The 23,203-nt window shown below is 39.5% G+C and overlaps 1 protein-coding gene across 1 annotated transcript in view; it reads left to right on the top strand.

Annotated features, from left to right (window-relative positions):
* The first annotated feature begins 245 nt into the window (after positions 1–245).
* The window catches only part of LYPD6 (LY6/PLAUR domain containing 6), a 165,202-nt gene continuing 142,244 nt past the window's right edge, over positions 246–23,203 (top strand). The window contains exon 1 of the mRNA XM_032286345.1: positions 246–502. The gene's annotated coding sequence lies outside the window, so the exon portion shown is untranslated. The remainder of the gene's footprint in view (positions 503–23,203) is intronic.

The following is a 23,203-nucleotide window of genomic DNA, read 5'->3' as shown; positions in this document are numbered from 1 at the left end:
CGCTTCGAACGCTCACTGGGAACAGGCTTCCCGGGCAGATCCCAAATCCCTCCAGCTCCGCTCACCCTGAGGGCGGGAGCGCGGCGCCCGGGTGCCCCACCTGCGCGGGGCTGTCGGCTCCCGCGGGCCGGAGTTTACAGACTTGGTGCTCAAGCCGCCTCTCCCGGAGTTGGGTCGCGCGCGCCGGGCCAATGAGCGCGCCCCGCGGAGGGCTCCGCTCCCCCCGCGCTCGCTGATTGGTCCCGCGCCCTCGAGGCCAGGCCGGCCGCGGCTGCGGGAGGCGGCCAGTGCCCGGCGCGAGTGGGAGTGGCGCGCGCGCCCCCCGCCGCCCCCCGCCGCCCCCCGCCTCTCCCCCGCTCCCTCCTCCTCGCTCCCTCCCTGAGCTCCCGGGCTCCGGCCGCGCGCTGGCGGGGCTCCGCATTGCACACTCTGGGGGCGCCGCAGTGTTCGTGGGATGGGGCAGCGGGCTGCAGCTGGCGGCCGGAATCCGCGCGCAGCCCGGGTGAGTAGAGGCGGGCTTCCCGGGAGAGCACAAAAGAGCAGGGGGTTGGTGCCAGCGGCCGCGGCTCAGGCGGGGGCCTGGCCAAGCCAGGGAGTGCGCTGAGTCGCTGGAACTACCCAGTGCTAGGGCAGCCCCCTGGGGCCGGAGGAACTGGGGTCCCGGCCTCCGGCGTTTTGCTCCGAGTGGGCAGAGAGACCCGCGCGCAGCCTGGACGGGTCCAGAGGGGCGTGTGTGCTCGTGTGTGTTGGGCTGGCGCGCGTAGGGTGGGATGCAAAGGTCAGGAGCTGTCAAGTTCAAGGCTGGAGGAACCTTTCCCAGGAGTAATTCACCACCTTCCCACGGCCCAGCGTGCGTCCACCAGGAACTCCAGCTGGAGGGAGTTGCTGGGCGGTGGACTAGCAGCACCCCACATGTTGCTGCGGGGTGGGGGGCAGTGGCGGTGGCTCGGCTGCGCCCACCCGGAGCCTCTGAGGGAGGTGCAGCGCGCTGGGGGTACCTCTCCGCCGCTGCAAGACCACGCTAGGCCTTTCAACGACCCACTCCGACCACCCGGGGAAGAGACTGTCCACCCACAGAGTTGGGACTTGGCCTGGGCTTGACTTGGCGACCCGTTTTTCTCTTTGGTAACAGCAGTTCGATTTATTCACATTTGGCTAAGCATTCAGTTACAACCTAAAGCTCACTTATCTGATGGTCTCACTCACTCTGACCCCCACCATATAGCCTCACCATTTCTGCCCTCCTCCAATCCCCTTCCCTGCCCCATTATCTACTCTGCTCCTCATTGTAGGGTTCAAAACTTGGTGCTTGAGCATGATTGCCTTCGGTGTGGTCCTTGGCATTTTCAGGCGTCATAATCACATCCCATTTTCTAGAGGACTCCAAAGACTTGTTATCATGGGGTGGGGGGAGAGAATTGGAGGGGCTGGAAGAGAGTCTTTGGTAGTGACTTACTGAAAGAACAGCATTGACCTCCCAGAGCATATGACAAAAAGAATGTTAAGCTTCTCTCTCGTAACCTATCCAAGGTGTGACCTCCAAAATTCAATTTTCTTTGTGGGAGGCAAGGGAGTTTATATTCTCCAGGGGGAAGCTTATTTCTTGTTAAATTGACTTGCGGTGACATACACTCTGTTCTGCTCTGCTCTGGCCAGCCATTGCAGATGCTATGATATTATTAGAGCAATTCTCTTAAAGCCATTACATTTTCTTTCGAGTGAGAGGAACTCGAGCTAGCTGTTTAAAATTTTGGATCTGCACCTTATTTCTCTAGAAGACATTAATGGTTACTGTATATGTGCTCACGTGCACCAAGTTTGCAAAAGATATTTGTGCAATCGTCCATGAAATGGTTTAATGCACATTTATGTTAAACCCATTTAAATGTAAAACATCTATCTGTTTTCAATCTTAGTTTCCACCTCGACCAAAGGCACCAGGCTGAAACAGGACTTAAAAGAGGCTTCCTTGTTTAAACAAAGGTTTCTAGAACTCTAGTCCTGACAGCACACAGTAAGCTTTCTGAGCTTGTAGGCACACAAAGCTTGTTAAAAATTGTGAATTGGTTCCTTGGGTTAAAAATAATGGAAATGCTTCCAGACCAAAGAAGAGAGACAATTCATGAGGCTACACTCTGAAGCTATTGACAGTCTTTGTAAGGTGAACGTTTATAGTACATGATGCATAAATGGGGCTGATTATAGGCAAATAATATCAAGTAAATAAACATACCACGTGTTGTATCATACTGGATAGTTTATATGGCACATTGAAATCTACTATTAAAGCGTCTGAGGAAATCATATCTTTATCATCCCCATTTCACAGGTGAAGCAACTGAGGCTTTCAAAGATTGACTTTTCCAAGGTCAATAGCAGAGTTCAAAGTCAAATGTCTTTCAAATTCTTTCCTTCCTCACTTCTTCCCTTCCTTCCTTTTTGGTATTTACCTACTTCTTTGTTGTTTACCTACTTCTGATTTCTGCACCTCTTTTTACTGTTCAACCCATAGTTTGAGGGACCATTATGAACCATGCCCAAAAGGCTTTGCTCTTTGCTAAATATCACTTAGTTCTCACTAAGGTGAGGGCTGATAAAGATTTAAGGTGAAAACTAAGAATGGTTTTAAAGGACTACCCTTTTCAAAGAGATACATTATTTTTGATAATGAGTTGTTAAAGGTACACATAATCAAAACCCTAAAGGGTGATGTCCTAATGGTAGTGTTTCAGAAAAGCCAAGTAACAGTAAGAGAGATGTGTGAGAAATATGTAAGTCTTCTATTTCATAAACACACTTCTCATAAGCTCTGTAGACAATTAACAAGGGAGATAATACATGAATATCTCATTAGTGCCATTCTTATTTTAAAAAGAATTGACAAAACAGATGACTTAAATAAATTCAGAACCACTCTGGAAACAAAAATAGCACCCACTTATCCAAAGTCCTGAAATCCTCATTGACTAGTGTACAAATGTCGCAGAAGACATTGGTTAAAGAGAAATCATATTTTTACTTGCAAAGCTAGGAATAAGAAGTGTACAGATATCTGCCTATTGATTATTTTTAAGGGCTCATCATTTGCAAATCTGTTCTTGGAAAATGATTGCTTACAATATTTACTTGTGTCATTGCATAGTATTTATTAATGGGATTAATTTCATTTGCAATAATGTGATTGTCGAGCTTACTAGTAATTAGTCTTAGTTAAGTATGTGGGCTTTGGATTCAAGTGTTGTCTCACGTATACTAACTGTGGGACTTCAAAAAATGATTGAACTTCTCTGCGCTTTAATTTTCTTATGTGTAAAGCATGAATAATATACCTACCTCATGGAGTTTTTAAAATTTATTCATGCAGCAAATACTTAGTGATTGCCTAGTATGTACCTGCTCTGCTCTAGATGCTAGGGATACACGTGAAAACTCCTTGCCAATGAAGTTTACCATCTGGTGCCTGACATCTAATGACACAATGCATTTAAAATACTTAGAATGGGGCCTGACACCTACCAAATGCTCCATTATTGTTAGCTGTTGGTATCATACATTCTTTCAGGAAATGTTTAGAGTGCCTAACAGATGTAACACAGATTGCACCATGTAATGATGAATGATATGTGCTTCAATTCAATTAAGTATTTTAATAGAAGAAGGGACTACAAAGAAAGACATCAAGAGTATAATCAGTCTCTAAAAGGGAATTCAGTGCTGATATGTTAAAGAAGAAATGAAAAGAAATACTTAATTTACCCATAAGAAAGTGGGGAGCATATGAAATACCTTATGGGAACCCAAATGTTGATAAGAAAAACAATTCTTGTACCCAAGCTCTGTAAAACACTAAACACATAAGGAAAACACATAGGGAAAGTAAAGCAAAGAAAAAGAAAGCTTACTTGCATACATGTAATAAATAAGGAAAATTTGAAGGACCAGTTTATTAAACTGACCTCATGAAGGGTGACAGATTCCAGGCATACTAGATGCGGTAGCCAAAAGTGAATTTGTTAAGAAAAAAAAAAAAAAATCCTTGCAATGGATTTCCAAAATAATAATGAAAGTCTCTTAAATACTGTGAAATAAAGGTTGTGGAACTACTCAGCTTTTGTCATACCAAACATGTACTGGGAGATAAAAAGATAAAACAGAATGTAAATGAATTCTTTGCTTCTGCTTTGCTTCTGTTTTTGCTGAGTAATATTCCTACAACCAGACTTTTTCAAGGAATACGCACATTGGAGGTAATAGATCAAGAAGTGGCAAGTGCTGAGGATATTGCAGACCTAATCAGCAGACTAGCTACAGATAAATCACCAAGACTAGTTGGCCTTCACCTAAAATATATTGAAGAAGCTTGGTGGGTACGTGACGGCAATCTGGGGTATTTCTGGGGCATTGACTGGTGTCCTTGGGGAATCCAGTCAGGTGAAGGCTTTCTGGAAGGACTGGAGGCCTGGAAACCAGACCTTTGCCCCTGTGGACAACTGGGAAATGCATATTCAAAGTAAACACAGATTACAGCAAGTAACAATTTTTTTTTTTCTGAAGAAAAGGGTGATTGACATATTAGAGTTAAAGAAGGAAAATACAGTCATATACCTCATAACAATGTTTGGGTCAAGAATGTACTGCTTATATGATGGTGGTTCCATATGAGTATAATGGAGCTGAAAAATTCCTACCACCTAGTGACATCTTAGCCATGGTGATGTCATAGCACAACACATTACTCACCTGTGGTAATGCTTATATAAACACACTTACTGTGTTATCAGTCTTATAACAGTATAGTACATATAATTATGTACAGTACAAAATACTTGAGAAAGATATTAAACACCTATGTTACTGTTTTATGTATTTGCTATTAATGTGCAATTTATCATTATCTTACAGAGCACTCCTACTTACATTTAAAAAATAAAGCACTAACTGTGAACAGCCTCAGGCAGGTCCTTCAGGAAATAGTCCAGAAGAAGGCATTGTTATCATAGGCGATGTCAGCTCCACACATGTTATTGCCTGTGAAGACCCTCCAGTGGCACAAGGAGTGGAGGTGGAAGACAATGATATGGATGATCCTGACCCTAAGGAGGCCCAGGCTAATGTGTGTGTTTATATCTTAGTTTTTAACAAAAAAGTTTAAAATATGTTTTTATTTAGTAGAAAAAAGCTTACAGAATAAGGATTTGAAGAAAATATTTTCATACAACGTGTTAGTGTTTTAAGCTAAGTGTGATTACAAAGGAACCAAAAAGTTAAAACGTGTAAAAGTTTGTAAAATAAAAAAGTTAACAGTAAACAAAGTTAATTTAACATTGAAGAAAGAAAAACATTTAAAATAAATTTAGGGTAACCTAACCATAGTATTTATAAAATCTGTAGTGGTCTACAGTAATGTCCTCAGCCTTCACATTCACTTGCCACTCACTCACTTCCCACTCACTCGCCCAGAGCAACTTACAGTCCTGCAAGCTCCATTCATGGTAAGTGCCCTACATAGGTATATCTTTTTTCTTTTATACCGTATTTTTATGGTACCTTTTCTATGTTTAGATACACAAATACTTTCTTTTGTGTTACGGTTGCCTATGGTATTTAGTACAGTAACATACTGCATAGGTTTGTAGCCTAGGAACAAAAGGCTATACCATGTAACTTAGGTGTGTAGTAAGCTATACATCTAGGCTTGTGCAAATATACTCTGTGATGTCCACACAGTGACAGAATCACCTAATGATGGCTTTCTCAGAACATATCCCCATTGTTAAGTGATACATGACTATATGTTTGTTGCTAAAGTGTAGCAGAAAATGTATTTTAGTTTTTCAAAAAGCCTAACTAGGTTTCTGATTCCAGTTCTCCCCTCATTCATGACCTTTTGTTATGAATGGGAAATTGACTAAGGAAACAGGAAACGAAAAATGGAGATCAATAGGTATGTCTCTGAAAGGACAAATAGCCTCTTCCAGGAAGTAGTTTGGGGATGGTCTAATTTAACACTTTTTATAAATGCTTATGGGTGATATGCAGTTCTTATGGTAAGTAAAAACCAAGCTGCTAAAGTTGAACTATAGAAATAACTGAAAAGACAACCTAAATAGGAAGAAAAATAACAGAAGATAAGTGTACTTGGAGAAAGCAATTCCAAGAACATTTATAGGAGATAGTTTTAAATTCTGTTCCTATCAGCAGAAAACATAGCTGGCTAATAGTCTCTCAGCTCTCTAAAATAACATGTGTCCACCAAGTTAAAGTTAATATTAGAAAAAGGGTGGGATATAAAACTCTGTATTAATGTGATACTAGTTTTTAAATATAGATGGTTGAATAAGTTTATATAAATCATCTCTATTTGTTCACTTATCTATGTGGAGAGAAATACATCAAAGTATTAACAGTGGATATCTCTAAGTATTATGGGATTGGAAGTGATTTTTATTATCTTCTTTTACCTGTGTTCTCCACATTTTCTACATTAAACACATAATGTTCTTATAAGAAAAAACATTATGAAAATAAGATTAAGTATTACAACCTCAGGTTTCATGTAGTCTTAATATAAAGAAGGGCTCTTTTGATTATCATTTCTATGTCTTCTGAAAATAGGTAGTTGACAATTTTGCCTTTTTCTCCCCCTCTGAAATCCCCCTGTAAAAAGGGCAGATTGTTGAAATAACTTTTTTTTTTTTTGTATTTGGTGTTATGAAAAAATGTGGTTGAAGATTAACACCTGCTTTTTAAAATAGAACTAGGAAATGTAAAAAGATATTATTTTTTGCCATAACTATTAGGATCCAAAGAACCAAGTTATAGAAGCATTGCTGACTCCTTTATACACTATAAGTACCATGAGGACAGGCACCAAATCTGTTTTTTTTCTTTCTATGTAGTGCTTGCCTTGGGGTGTAGCACAGAAGACTCTCCCAGTAAATATTTTTGAATGTTTTGAATTGAGTGAAAGGATTGAAAGCTCTGATAGGCTTGTAGAAATTTGAAATAAGAAGCATTCTTAGGGCCCATTGTATCCTCTGAGGTTATATGATTCACTCAATTCTTAGTGTAATCATGTTTTTTAAGTTATCCTGGCAGTCTTTGTATCATATGACCCCTGGGCCGCAAAAGTGGTTTGTGCTGGTCATCTGGGATCCTCTGGCTTATTCTTGAGTTTTGATCAGCTCCTGCCACTTGCATCCATCTCTCATTTCAGTTTGTTTTGTGTTTTGGGGCTGGTGTTTTGTTTCTTTTCTTGGCTCTGGATTTTACCTCTTTTTCAGGCTTTGGGTTCATCATCATTTCCTCCCACTGTGTACACCAGTATATATGATCCCAGTTAGCTCTTACCCCCTTTTAAAAAACCTTTTATTTTAGGTTCAGGAGTACATACACAGGTTTGTTATGTAGGCAAATTGCATGTCATAGGGGTTTGGGGTACAGATTATTTCCTCACGCAGGTAATAGGCATAATACCCAATAGGTAATTTTTCATTCCTTGCTCTCCTCCCACCCTTTACCCTGAAGTAGGCCCCAGTGTTTGTTGTTCCCTTCCTTGTGCCCATGTGTTCTCAATGTTTAGCTCCCACTTATAAGCAAGAGCATGTGGTATTAGGTTTTCTGTTCTTGAATTAGTTCACTTAGAATAATGGTCTCCAGCATCATCCATGTTGCTGCAAAGTAAATGATCTCATTCTTTTTTATGGCTGCATAGTATTCCATGGTGTATATGTACCACATTTTAAAAATCCAGTTTACTGTCCATTTATGTTGATTCCATGTCTTTGCTATTATGGTTAGTGTTACAATGAACATACACATTCGTTTGCCTATATGTAGAACAGTTTGTATTCCTTCGAGTATATACCCAGTAATGAGATTGCTGGGTCAAGTGGTAATTCTGTTTTAAGCTCTTTGACAAATTACCAAACTGCTTTTTACAATGGCTGATCTAATTTACAATCCCACCAGCAGTGTATAAGAGTTCTCTTTTCTCTGCAACCGTGTCAGCATCTTTTATTTTTTGACTGGCCCTTCTTGATAAGCTAGAATCTTTTAAAGACTAGTTTATACCATAAACTATTAAATAATAACGATTGAATATTACCGTGGTCTGAATATTGGCATACCCCAAAATTCTGTGTTGGAACCTAATCCCCAATGTAATAGTGTTAAGAGGTGGGCCCTTTTGGACAGAGCCGTCATGAGTGGGATTAATGCCTTTATAAGAAAGGTTTAAAGGAGCTCCCTTGTCTCTTCTGCTATGTGAGGAAACAGCAACAAGGTGCCAACCATGAGGCAGAGAATGAGACCTCACCAGACATCAGATCTGCTGGCATTGTGATCTTGGATTGTGAGCATTAAATTCTGTTATTTATAAATTACCCAGGCTAAGGTGTTTTACTATAGCAGCCTGATAGACTAAGACAAATATTAACACCTGATCCCCAGAAGGGATCTAGGGGTCATTGTAGATTGTTCTCTAATATCAACTTAATAAGGCACTGTAGTTAAAGTATTCAGTAATATCCCTGGTATTGTGAGAAGGAGTCTTAGCAGAAGAACAGAAACTTTTATCTTGTTCTTACCTAAATTCTGGTATATATGTTACAACATGCAACCCTATTGTCATTTCTAAGAATGACAGATAGGGAAGAATCAGATAATAGTAATAACATGGTTAAGTCAGTGCCCAGGATTTTGAGTGAAGGCTTGGGGAAAGTAGCTATTTCTCTGATGGCAGAATATAAAGAGAAGAACTCTGGCTAGGAAGATAAAGGCTCAAGGGATAGGACCCTCGTGTATGCATTATGAAGACCACTGCCTACTAGACAGTCTTTTTTAATCTGACTCCAAGACTAAATAGACCAACCCATAGGCTACCTATAACCAGAGGCCATAGGACAGGAACTCCTGGTTGCCATCAGGTTCTTCTCTTTGAGGGAGTTCTTGAAACGGTCCACAGCTCAGGTGTGAAGAGATGAGATCCATATTGGACAGGTGCTGGAGCCATCCTGGCTTAGAAGCCTCATTCCCCTAGGAGCTAATATCCCTTGTAACTTCAAAAACAAAACTTCCAGGGTCTCATAGATAATGTGCCCAGTTTCCAGAATCTTGGCCCCCAGGGAAGCCCCCAAGCATGATGTACCATCAGGTAATTTTAGTTTTCTCCCAGTCTACCAATTATAATCATAGCTGTAACTTGTTACTATGACGTTTTTACCCTTATCAGGTTGCAACAATAAAACAGCTAGACAGATACCTGAAGTCCAGTTCTCATGCACAGTTACAAGTAGAGTGAATTTGGATTATTTTTCATAAAAATTAAAAACTAGAACTAGAACACATCTGATGATATCTGAAAACAAGGGATTTTAGACAGAAAGCAATAAGGTCAGACAATGTAATACCCCTGCCTCCTGTTCTGCATTCCCACCTGCTCATCCTTATTCTCTGGACAAGAGGATGCAGAGTGAAATGAAAAATAGGTTCAAAAGTGTTTAGGTGTATGCATGAGTAATTACCATATAATGGATTGTTAGGTAAAATGAAAGTTACTGGGTGTAAAATCTTCATCTTTTGCTAGACTTTTTATTAAATTCTTTTAATTCAGATTTCTGATCACCTACCTGAATGAATTCCCAAAAACTGTTGCCACAGTTGTAACTGGTTCTCGGCCACAGACGTAGGAAATCATAAACTCAGGATTGTCCTATTTCTGCCTTTTTTTTTTTTTTTTTTAGAAATCATTATTGCTACTTGAACTATCAAAATAAGTACATTTAAGCATTCCAGATGATTAAATAACAATGCAGTTAGGATTTTGGGTGAATATTTTCAAAAAATATTTAATATTTTTATGCCCTAAAAAAGCAGGAGAAATAAAGGTTCTTTTAAGCACAATTTTTAGTACCACATAGTATAATATATTAGCCCAAATGTCCACATTACTTAAGTTTCTATCAAGACATCTAGAAATACTAGTTCTTTTATGCTGTTACAGAACTTTAGATAATGTATACATTTACTTGCACTTACAGTAACAGCATTTATTACCCTCTACTTTTACTTGCATTGTTTTTCATACACAAGACTCTACCTGCTTGTGAGAGATTATGTTAATTTTCCACTGGCAGAGAGGCAATGTAGAGGGAAGGCTGGAGGTCTGGGCTCTCCTGTTATGTAATTCTGCCTTGACTAGTTGCTACCTGTGTGACCTTGGGCAAGTTATTTAGTTTACTCCAGTTTAACTGGCTATACCTTTAACTAGCTGGCTGACCTTTAGCCAGTTGGTCACCCACTGCCTGTGCATCATTTGCTTCAACTATAAACATCAAGAGGCTGCACTAATTAAATTCTCAGATGAGTAGGAACCAACATATATTTTTTGACATTTAAAACTACCCATTAATGCTGATCTAATAAAATTGCTTTGATTAACTGAAAGTGTGGTATAATATTGGTATATAGACTAAAATAAACATTCTAGAATTCTTGGCTTCTAAGAACATGAGACCTCTAATAAATAATTTAAAAGATGTAGCACATCCCTGCAGAATATGTTTTCTTTCTGTATAGATCTTCCCTGTTCTTGGACTTTCCACCGAAATACATTTAATTTCTTAGAAATTTTCAATCTTGGAGAAAAAAAATTCAAGTGTTCTAAAAATATTGCCACTTAAAAATACTGACTTTAATAAAAGTAATATCCTGTGTTTATGTAGTGGCTTTTCATGGAAGATCAAAGGAATGGTATTATAAGTACATGGTTGTTCTTTTATGTATAACTTCATGGGAGAATTTTCTTTTATTGAGTTCTTTTAATTCAGAGTCCCGATCACCTAACTGAGTGAATTCACAAAAACTTTTGCAGCAGGTGCAACTTGTTCTCAGTCAGGTGTGTCCTTGGTCAGGGGTGTCCGTCCATCCATTATTCTCCAATTGACAATGCTTTCATCCTTCAAAGCCTAGTTCAATGCAGCCTCCCCAAAGATACCTTTGCTCCTGATTCCCTCATCAGTGTAAATTTTGCTCTTTTATGTATACCTGTATTTTGTACTGACATATTCTTTGTTACATTCTATACATTCTCTTTTTTGTTACATGTATTCCTAGTCTTCTTTCTCATGGATGCCAGCATGAACATATTGTTTTGCATAGAGTAAGCCCTCAATATGCTGAATAGAATAATACATTTCATAGAGAAAAGCTATAAAGATCTGAGGAGAATCACAAAGGATCGCATCTTAGAGTGTTTGTACTACTATAACAAAAAAAAAAAAAAAACCTGGGAGTGGGAAATTTATATAAAACAAAAGTTTATTTCTCACATTTCTGAGGCTGGGAAGTCCAAGATCAAGGCACCGGCTGGTGAGGGCATAGTCTCTCTGCTTCTAAGGCGGCACCTTGTTGCTGTGTCCTCACATAGGGGAAGGCAGAAGAGCAAGTGAGTTAAGGCCATGTGAAGAAGCCTCTTCTATAAGGGCCTTACTCCCATTTGTGAGGGAGGAGTCCTCATGCATAATTACCTCTTGAAAGTCCCATCTCTTAATACTATCACACTGACCACACCTGAATTTTGGAGGGGTCACAGTCAAACCATAGCAGTTTGGTTTAGATGGAAGGGATGGATTTTATATTATGTGACAAACTGTCACCTAATTTTGGTCCCTGGATGTCCAGGAAGAACAAATGAATTCCACAAGCTGTACACATTCTTCTTAGAGACTCTACCCTGCCGCTGTGTCTTTGGAATACCTTTTAGGTATTGAGGGTATTCACAAAACAGACTCTAAGCCCTGAGTTTCCCATGACCTAGGACTTTGGAAAGTTAGGTATGACATTTTTACCTTTACCCTGGCAAGGGCACCAAGCCATTTATGAAGGATCTGCCCCCACAACCCAAATACTAGGCCCCATCTTTAATACTTGGAATTACATTTCAACATGAGATTTGGACGGGATACAACACCCAAACCATATCAGTAGGAAATTACAATTTTTTTTTTAATCAGAAAAGTTCGAGGAAGAAAATAATCATTCCCCATTTCATCACACATGTTATTCATCTGTAATTTCGTTATTACTTTAATGATACTCTTTCTCTCTAGGTCACATGGTGGCTACCTGGTTATGCATATAGCATATAGCATATGTTTAATGTGTTTGATCCTTAATAGAGTAAACCATAAGACAATATGGCAAACATACTATGTATAAAGATGTACAATGTTTGTCTATGCTACTGAAAAACTCTTTCATTAATGGTAGCCCATACAGCATTTTGGAAGGGAAAAATGTGCATAGTTAGGGCTGGTGCTTTTTAAACAGAGAAATAGACAAGGCCAGATCTGTTTAATCTCTAATGGCCAATGTTGTTTCTGTTCATTGCCATAGGTTAGAATCACAGCCAACTGGCTTAAAATGTTGTTTTAAGGAACACCAGGTGAGAATTGGCTGTATCAGCATCACCTCCTTGCAATCCTGATAAACAGCTCAGGGTTCAACTCTTCCTTTTCCCATTGTTGTTATTCTTGGGTATAGGTGAACCAGGCAAGCAAAAAGCAACATGGTACAAAAAAAATTTTTCTCACCAAAGCTATTTGGTGGCTCAACTTTCTGAATGAAGAGCACTGCATTTCATAGACTAGAATAGCATTTTAAAGACTTGTACTGTCTACAGTGGTACTTTCTTCTCAATTGGGAACTATTTTGGAGAGTTCTTTGCTAGAGGAGTCAGTTTTCAGCTAGGACATGCAAATTCAAGAAAGGTACAGTGCTATAGTGTCTATAAGGTATCTTTAGACAAGTGAGCAGATTCATTTCCTATAGCTTCTGGGCAGTTCTGGCATTGCACGTGGGTTGCAGATCTCAGCTGGAAAAGCACTGCATGGAATAAGATTGAACATGAAAAATGGAAAGGAAGAGTGGGCAGAGAAGAAGGAGCTAAATAGGACTTTTAGTAAAGAAAGTATCATCTACTTCATAATTGTTTTTTAAAAAACTTTTTGATCCTATATGATTCCTGTCTTATCAGAGAAATCCCTAAAATAAAGAAATTTGAAAAGGACAAACATCCATCTGCCTTAAATTATCACCCAGATTTCTGCCACTTCCACCTTCAAAGTCACTCCTTTGGCAAGTCATTGATTCAGCTTTAGAAGATCACTGTTAAAAGGCTTCCCTGAGGGGAAAAACATGCTCATTAATGAATGAATCTAAGCTGGGTAACATACTCTTTGAGTAGGCAAGTGAAAGTTCGGGGAATATGAGTCCAAGCAAGGGGACTGAGATGAGGAAATATAGGAGGTAACTTTTTCCTTGTAAGGTGTGGGTGGAAAGGAAAGATGTTGAGATCTTTACTTGTTTCCCACTTTTACCTAAACTCTCATCATGCTGTTTGCTGAATTATCAACCAGCAATTAGTGGTAGGATTTTGGCCAAGCCAGTTAACTTCTTTGAACTTCAGTTTCCTCAAAATAATTGCATAAGATCAGCACTTCCGAAGGAGGCTCTGTAAGGAGAAACACTGGTTCTGTGGGACATTACAGGAGGAAAAAGCAGTGGATTGAGAATGGATTAAAAATGTTTTAATTTTTTGAGTTACAGGACTTTTAGAATCTTTAGTAGCTGAATGTTGACTCTAAATATCTGAAAGAAAGTATAGCATATAATATTCAGTGACTCACAGACCTATTTGACAGTAATACTCATTTTGAGGGTTCATCTCGAGGGTCAGTGTTTTCTGCAACACAAAATATTGGAATATCTGGTGTCTGATGTCCTTCTGGGTTTTAAATTTTGTGAATGTACAACTAGTTTGTCTCTCTTCCTACTTCTTTCTTAGCCAGCCCCCTTGCCTTTTATCTCGAATAGTTTTTGTGTTATGTGTAAACCATTTGATCTAAAATGCACTCTGTTAGAAAATGTCTGCATCTGCTTTAAGAGAGGTGGACGTTGAGATAGTGCAAACCTGCAAGCTATGCACTTTCCCTTTTATTTTTATATTTTAGACTACATTAAGTCAAAGGCAGTCAAAAAGCAAACAATAAATTCCCCACGTGCTGTACACCCTCCCCAATCTCCTAAAAAAAAATCAAAACATTTATACTAATAGAGGAGACAATATTTCAGAAAAGAACAATTTATAGAAGACCCAGATTTTATTCTGACGGAGGCATTTCTGAGCAAAGCAGGGCAATTAATCATAGAGCTGTAAAAATGAAAAGATGAATACTGAATATATAGAAAATTGAGCGCTATTCTTCCCTTCATCTTTAGGATTACAAAAGATGTTTATTATCCCCTGCCTCACCAACACCAGTCTTGGATTTTTTATTTGGCTGCACCAGATTCACCCTTGACTTGAGGAGCTGGTAAAAGCTGAAGTGCTTTGTGGGAGCAGGTGAGGGAGTGGAGGAAGGTATAGACATCCAAGATGTAGCATGGCTGTGTCTGAATTAGACCTCCTCCTACAGAAATAGCTCGTCTTCCAGAGGTTTTTTTTTAAAGTGAGGAAATACAGGGTGGTCATCTGTAATCTCTTGATTCAGCAATAGAGAGTAAGAAGCAAGCATGTAGTATCTTGTGCCCATGGTCCACTGACTTGGCAGGCTGAGGCAGGAGTATGGCTTGAGCCCAGGAGTTTGGGGCTGTAGTGTGCTGTGATTGCACCCATAAATACTCACTACATTCTATCCTGAGCAACACAGTGAGACTCCATCTCTTAAAAAATAGAAATAAAGGCCAGGCGCGGTGGCTCAAACCTGTAATCCCAGCACTTTGGGAGGCCGAGGTGGGCGGATCACGAGGTCAAGCAATGGAGACCATCCTGGCCAACAAGGTGAAACCCGGTCTCTGCTAAAATGCAGAAATTAGCCAGGTGCTCGGCATGCGCCTGTGGGTCTCAGCTACTCAGGAGGCTGAAGCAGAAGAATCGCTTGAACCCAGGAGGTGGAGGTTGCAGTGAGCCAGAATTGTGCCACTGCATTCCAGCCTGGCAACAGAGCAAGACTCAGTCTCAAATAAATAAATAAATAAATAAAAATAAAGAGACAGTAAGGATTCTCACTGAGACACCCTCCGCCCCACCTCTGAAAAAAGAATGAATAAGTAAAAAGTAAGTGTTCACACTATTTTTCATATATTATTGTTGCATGTCATGAATTCTCTGAAATTAGAGCAGTCCGAATATCTACAGTTAACCTACAGGTAATCTACCGCAGATACCCTACAGTGGGCTGTGGGTTTCATTTGATTATCTATTATCTACCCTTAATTAGAATTTTTAGGAATATTTGTCAAATTTTCTGTTATTTTAATTCAAGTTTATTTCTGATGAAACATTAGTATTCCTATTTAGTTTTCCTTGTCTTGTTTAAAAAATTGGAGTTGGTTATGTACATTTAATTATGTATATTTTAAAACTCTAAATTGCATTTTGAAATTTGACAGACAATTGATAACTATATTTTCCTCAAATGATACAAGATATATTAATAATATTAGCTCTGCTCTGAGGTCTCGTAGGTCCTCAGCCTCCTTGAGTTGCTTTAGAGAGGCTTCCAAACTGCACTGTGCTCCAGTTTTTGAATTCAACTCTTCTATTTTTAGAGACCACCATTTCTATTCTCCTAAATATATAAACAATGCCTTAGTTTACTCGTCTCAAGCCCTGGCAGAGAGTAGATGCCCAGCAGATATTTGATGAGCAGACTCTCCCTACTTGATCAATGTTTCTTGAATAAATGAATAAATTGTTAATGAACAGTGCTTATTATAATTGTCACCGCTTTCATTCCCGTAATGTAGCCACTGCCTGGCATTTAACACTATTTTTAAAAAAACGTTAAAAATAAATTTTTTGTAACTCTCAAGCTTGATGCTAATTAGTATTTAATGTTTGCTTTTCTATTTAAAATAATGCATAGATAAAATAATTGTACATAAAAGTTTTTATACAGATTTCACAAAGCTGAACACATGTGTCTGATCAATTGGTTCTATACTGCAGCAGCTCAATGAACTTGGAAGAGACCTGAATACTCTCACGTAGGATTGAGTTGCTCTTTATGGGACTGAACATAAGTGCCATAAAACCACTTGGTAGGGTTTGTTCTGGCATGTTACAGCATTTCCCCTCGGGAATGCTCAAACATTTTATGGATGGAGGATTTCCATAAAATCTTCTACATAACCTTCAAGTCATCTTACGTGAAAAAGAACTTAGCTTGCATTTGGTCTGTACATAATTGTTGATGTTTTATAGGTAACACTCTGGATGTGTAGAAAGATTGAGGCTTTCCAGCCGTTTCTCAGGCTTACTGACTAGGAAGTCTCTGTTATTAAAAACTGGTTGTTTTTCTCACAGCTCTGGAGGCTGGACAGTCAGGGGTCAAGGTGCTAACACTTCTGGTGTCTGGTGAGAGTCCCCTTCCTGACTTGCAGATGGCTGCCTTCTTACTGTATTCCTTTTTTTTTTTTAATTGCATTTTAGGTTTTGGGGTACATGTGAAGAACGTGCAAGATTGTTGCATAGGTACATACATGGCAGTGTGATTTGCTGCCTTCCTCCCCTTCACCTATATCTGGCATTTCTCCCCATGCTATCTCTCCCCAACTCCCCACTCCTTGCTGTCCCTCCCCTATTTTCCCCCAACAGACCCTAGTGTGTGAAGTTCCCCTCCCTGTGTCCATGTGTTCTCATTGTTCACTCGCCTATGAGTGAGAACATGCAGTGTTTGATTTTCTGCTCTTGTGTCAGTTTGCTGAGAATGATGGTTTCCAAGTTCATCCATGTCCCTATAAAGGACACAAACTCAATGTTTTTGATGGCTGCATAATATTCCATGGTGTATATGTGCCACATTTTCCCTGTCCAGCCTATCATCAATGGGCATTTGGGTTGGTCCTTGCTATTGTAAACAGTGCTGCAATGAACATTCGTGTGCATGTGTCCTTATAGTAGAATGATTTATAATCCTTTGGATATATACCCAGTAATGGGATTGCTGGGTCAAATGGAATTTCTATTTCTAAGTCCTTGAGGAATCACCACACTGTCTTCCACAATGGTTAAACTAATTTACACTCCCACCAACAGTGTAAAAGTGTTCCTATATCTCTACATCCTCTCCAGCATCTGTTGTTTCCCGATTTTTTAATGATCGCCTTTCTAACTGGCGTGAGATGATAGCTCAATGTAGTTTTGATTTGCATTTCTCTGATGACCAGTGATGATGAGCATTTTTTCATATGTGTGTTGGCCTCGTGTATGTCTTCTTTTGTAAAGTATCTGTTCATATCCTTTGCCCACTTTTGAATGGGCTCATTTGTTGTTTTCTTGTAAACCTGTTTTAGTCCTTTGTAAATTCTGGATATCAGCTTTGTCAGATGGGTAGACTGCAAAAATTTTTTCCCTTTCTGTTGGTTGCCAATTCATTCTAAGGACTGTTTCTTTTGCCGTGCAGAAGCTGTGGAGTTTGATTAGGTCCCATTTGTCTATTTTGGCTTTTGTTGTCAATGCTTTTGGTGTTTTGGTCATGAAGTCCTTGCCTATGCCTATGTCCTGAATGGTTTTGTCTAGATTTTTTTCTAGGGTTTTTATGGTGTTAGGTCTTATGTTTAAGTCTTTAGTCCATCTGGAGTTAATTTTAGTGTAAGGTGTCAGGAAGGGGTCCAGTTTCTGCTTTCTGCACATGGCTAGCCAGATTTCCCAACACCATTTATTAAACAAGGAATCCTTTCCCCATTGCTTGTTTTTGTCAGGTTTGTCAAAGATCAGATGGTTGTAGATATGTTGTATTGCCTCCGAGGCCTCTGTTCTGTTACATTGGCCTATATCTCTGTTTTGCTACCAGTACCATGCTGTTTTGATTACTGTAGCCTTGTAGTATAGTTTGAAGTCCGGTAGTGTGATGCCTCCTGCTTTGTTCTTTTTGCTTAGAATTGACTTGGCTATGCGGGCTCTCTTTTGGTTCCATATGAAGTTTAAGGTTGTTTTTTCCAGTTCTGTGAAGGTCGTTGGTAGCTTGATGGGGATAGTGTTGAATCTATAAATTACTTTGGGCAGTATGGCCATTTTCACAATATTGATTCTTCCTAATCATGAACATGGAATTTTTCTCCATCTGTTTGTGTCCTCTCTTATTTCGTTGAGCAGTGGTTTGTAGTTCTCCTTGAAGAGGTCCTTTACGTTCCTTGTTAGTTGTATTCCTAGGTATTTTATTCTCTTTGTAGCAATTGTGAATGGCAGTTTGTTCTTGATTTGGCTGTCTTTAAGTCTGTTGGTGTATAGGAATGCTTGTGATTTTTGCACATTGATTTTGTATCCTGAGACTTTGCTGAACTTGCTTATCAGTTTCAGGAGATTTTGGGCTGAGACGATGGGGTCTTCTAGATATACAATCATGTCATATGCAAATAGAGACAATTTGACTTCCTCCTTTCCTATTTGAATACTCTTTATTTCTTTTTCTTGCCTAATTGCTCTGGCTAGAACCTCCAGTACTATATTGAATAGCAGTGGTGAGAGAGGGCATCCTTGTCTAGTGCCAGATTTCAAAGGGAATGCTTCCAGTTTTTGCCCATTCAGTATGATATTGGCTGTTGGTTTGTCGTAAATAGCTTTATTATTTTGAGATATGTTCTGTTAATACCCAGTTTATTGAGGATTTTTAGCATAAAGGGCTGTTGAATTTTACCGTATTCTTATATTGGGTGAGGTTGGAGAAGAAGGTGAGAGAAAGAAGCAAGGGAGAGAGAAGAACAAGAGGAAGAGGAATAAAAAGAAGAGGAGGAAGGAGAGAGAAAAGAGAGAAACAAGGTCTTTTACGTCTCCTTAAGAGCACTAACCCTATTCAAGAGTGCCTCACCATCGTGACCTCCCTAAGGCCCCATCTCCAAATACTATCACATCACTTTGGGGTTTAGGGTTTCAGTATATCAATTTTGGAGGGGCACAGACATTCAGTTTATAGTACATATACTTTTTTAGCATGGGGAAGGGAAAGGGTCCTCATCTCTCTGTGGCATTCCTCCCATTTCCCCATTTCCCTAACAGTTTGACTAAAGCCATTACCAACACCATCACTTGACAAAATGGAATTGATGTATTAAAGCAGTTGTCCTTAATAACCCAAAGGGGGAAGAATTCAAGTTACTTGTTTTAGGGTCTGGCATTGAAATTTATTTTATTTGCTGTAATTTTATCCCCAAAATGACAGATTCTTTTTTCATCTTTTTTGAGTAGGATTTGTGTCATTTTTTTGGCAGCACTTAAGAAACTATCTCTTATTGGTGATTTTGAGAATTGTTCATACTTGAACAGGGATTATGAGCTTAAGTTTAAATAGCCTTGAAATCTTTTAAAAATAGTTACATCTTTTAATTGCATCAACACTGTCTATATTTAATATGTCCAACTATTTAAATGACCTAATATTTTATAGTTGCCAATGCAAACATAGCAACAATCAGGCAACAAGTACGTTTTTTCTAAGCCCTACCCAGGGATATACAAAGAAAAGAGTGGAACTTGGCATGGTGGCTCAAGCCTGTAATCCCAGCACTTTGGTAGGCCGAAGTGAGCAGATCACCTGAGGTCAGGAGTTCAAGACCAGCCTGGCCAACATGGCAAAACCCCGTCTGTACTAAAAATATGAAAAAAGAAAAGTGGAAGACACAGCAACTGTTATGGAACTTGGCTTTTCTCTCTGTCTCTCTCTTTAAATACCAACTCCTGCCAATCATAGTTCTAGGTGGAAATACAATAATAAATGAAATGGATAAAAGTCCATTTTAGGAATAAAAGCAGCGAACAAAACACACAAACATTTTTGTCCTGCTAGAGCTTACTTCTGGAGGAATAGAGGCAGAAAATAAGTAAATAAGAAATGTGTCTTATGTTAGCTGGTGGTAAGTGCTATGGAGAAACAAGCGAGGAAGGGGAAAGGAAGTTCAGGGGGCAGTGGAGGCAGCTGGTACCTTTAACACTGGTGACTCCACTGCGAAGGTGCCACATGAGCACCTGGACCTGGTAAGGGAGAGGGCCCTCCAGGCAGATATGCAGAGGTGCTGTGGTGCCTCATGCCTGGCTTGCTCTCCAAGAAAGCCAGTAGAGCAAGCCAGGGGGAGAGCAGCAAAAAGCCAAAGATGTAAAGGGCAAGCTGTTCAACATGCAAGGCATTAGAGGTTATCGTACTATGATGACTCTTTCCCTACCTTCTTCTTTTCTACTTTGTAAGTTGGGGAGCCATTAGAAGATTTTGCTCTGAGAAATGACCTAATTAAGTGATTTTAAAGATCGCTTGTTACTGTGAGAATAAATATAGGAGGGCAAGATTGGAAAGAGGGAGACTAAATAAGAGGGTGTTGTAGCAGTCCAGATGTTGGCTTAGATCTGGTTGGTTGCAGTGGAGATGCTGAAAAACGGCATTCTTTGTCTCTTTGGAAAGTGATGGAGAGGATTTCTGAAGGATAGGATGTGGAATATAAGTGAAAAAGCAGCATCAAGGATGCTTCCAAGGTTTGGGGCCTGATAACTGGAAGGAGGGAGCTGTCATTTACTGAGATGCAAAGACTGAAAAAGAGCAGATTTAGAAGAGGATCAGATCAGGTGTGCACAACTTAAATTTGAGGTACCTATTAGGCTTCTAAATGTAGACATGGAGTAGGACGTAGGGAATAGGAAAATGAATTCAGGGGAGACGTCTGGGCTGAAGATAGAATGTTGGGAGCTTCACGATCTCAATAAAAGCCACGAAAGGTGAGCAAATCCGCAAGAGTGAGGAGATGAGATCAGTCTGTCAGAGAGTAAAGACAGTGAAGTTGCAGTTGTGTGCTCCATTATTATTCGCTGTAGGTGCAGAGGGAAGTAGGAATGTATGGGCTAAAAAAACTGAAGCAACTTTCTTGAAAAATGTGGGACTTGGACTGGTCCTTGAAAATGGTTAGGATTTGGGAGGGATAGACAAAATGAGGAGAGGGCATTTGGTGAAAAGTTACCAGAATTAAACACACTGCAATATGAGGTAAGGGAAAACATACCGAGGTCATGGTGGGATTTTCTCATGTGTGGAAGGGGTAATACTTGAGGATTTAGTTCAGCCTGTTTCCAAAGATCATGATATGCAAATGGTAAAGAGACTTGGGTCCCATTAAAATGTTAAACATTTCCCAATACTTTGCTAACAGCTTTTCCTCCTTACCCTTCCAGCTGGTGCTGTCTTATATTTTGTAGTAACTTGAAACTGACATGTGGGGAATTTTAAGTACATATGTTATCAAAACAGATGTTTCACAGACTTTATAGACTATCATGAGGTCATCTTGTCTTTCAAAAAGCAGCCTGGAATTTGAATTTAGTTCCTCTTATAATTTTCATGATCCAAAGTAACAATATGAGAAATTGAAAATTTATTAGCAACTTTCTCTTGTTCTTAGATTTTAGAGAGATGGCAATTTCAATAAACCTGAATATATATATATATATATATACACACACATATATATATATACACACATATATATATACACACACACACATATATATATACACACACATATATATGTGTGTGTGTGTGTGTGTGTATATATATATATATATGTGCTATCTTACCTACAGGCAGATTATTGAATAATGTTACTTGTCTGATGATAAATCTAAGGTGCATAAGTATTTTAATGCCTTCCCAGCAACTTTGGGGTTATATCTTTAAAAAGGGAAAAAACCCTTTTTAAAGATATATATATATATATGTGCTATCTTACCTACAGGCAGATTATTGAATAATGTTACTTGTCTGATGATAAATCTAAGGTGCATAAGTATTGTAATGCTTTCCCAGCAACTTTGGGGTTATATCTTTAAAAAGGGAAAAAACCAACAACCCTGCAGTCTTTTTTGATGCAAAGTAACAAAGCAAAAATGAACCACATAAAAGAATACAAAGGATTCCAGCTTTGGAACAAATGGCTAGAGACATTTTGCTGCTTCTCCCCCTCTCCACTTTTTTCTAGAATCTAGATGAGAATCAAGTGTTGTTTTTATTCTGTGTGAAAGTTTTTCATGGAGTTGCAAAAGCTAAGGACTTTGGCAGAACTCCCTGAAGTAAGAGCAAATTACGCATTTCCTTGTCATTTTCCTTAAAGAGTGCCTTTAAAATAATGTGCGGTTAATTGTTTGGCATAACCAGGTGTGGCATTCTATATCCCCATTTGCTCTTTGGGTTTCAAGGAGTTGTACTCCTGCAGGACTTGACAGTTGATCTGTAGCCCTTGAATCCTGCAGGTGTTGGCTAGAGAGTAGCAATCAGTTAGTGGCAGAGGGGTATATAAAGAACCTGTGGACCCTCTAGTGCTGGCCAGTAGAATTTTCTATCCTAGTCTTGGTGACAGGAATGTTCTATGTATGCACTTTCCAATATGGTAGACACTACCCACACTTGGCTACTGAGTACTTTAAATGTGAGTAGTGCAGTTGAGGATCTGAATTTTAAGTTGATTTCATTTTAATTAATTTAAATGTAAGTAGCCACATGTAGCTAGTGTCTCCTGTATACTTGCTTTTATTCTGCAAATAAAATAGTGACTGCACCGCCAAAGCTGACAGCTCATCTAGAAGGAGCACAGAGTGGCCAGATGCCCACACTGCCCTTGCTGCAGCTTTCTGCCACCTTGGTGAGTGTCCATGGGCAGATTTTTCACACAGGGACATGACACACCTGATTATTTCCAGGAACTGGACAATATGCAGGACTTTGTGAAATGCCTCCCTCTTGTCCTTTGCAGAAGTGGGGAGAAGGAATAAGGAAAGGCAGAATGACATTAGATGAGATGAGGTCATTGTTATGGTCTTCAAGACCTTTTTCTCACAGAGATATTTTTTTAAAAAATAGCCTAGGTTGGGTGTGGTGGCTCACACCTGTAATCCCAGCACTTTGGAAGGTCATGCAGGCTGGCCACTTGAGGTCAGGAGTTTGAGATCGGTTTGGCCGACATGGTGAAAACAAATGTCTACTAAAAATACAAAAATTAGATGGGTATGGTGGTGCATGCCTGTAATCCCAGCTACTCGGGAGGCTGAGGTACAGGAATTGCTTTAACCCAGGAGGCAGAAGTTGCACTGAGCTGAGATCATGCCACTGCTCCAGCCTGGATGACAGAGTAAGACTCCATCTCAAAAAAAAAAAAAAAAAAAAAAAAA

Source organism: Sapajus apella, unplaced genomic scaffold, assembly GCF_009761245.1.
Source record: "Sapajus apella isolate SASKATOON/1434 unplaced genomic scaffold, GSC_monkey_1.0 scaffold18, whole genome shotgun sequence".
Taxonomy (NCBI): domain Eukaryota; kingdom Metazoa; phylum Chordata; class Mammalia; order Primates; family Cebidae; genus Sapajus; species Sapajus apella.
This window is presented reverse-complemented; position numbering and strand designations above follow the sequence as displayed.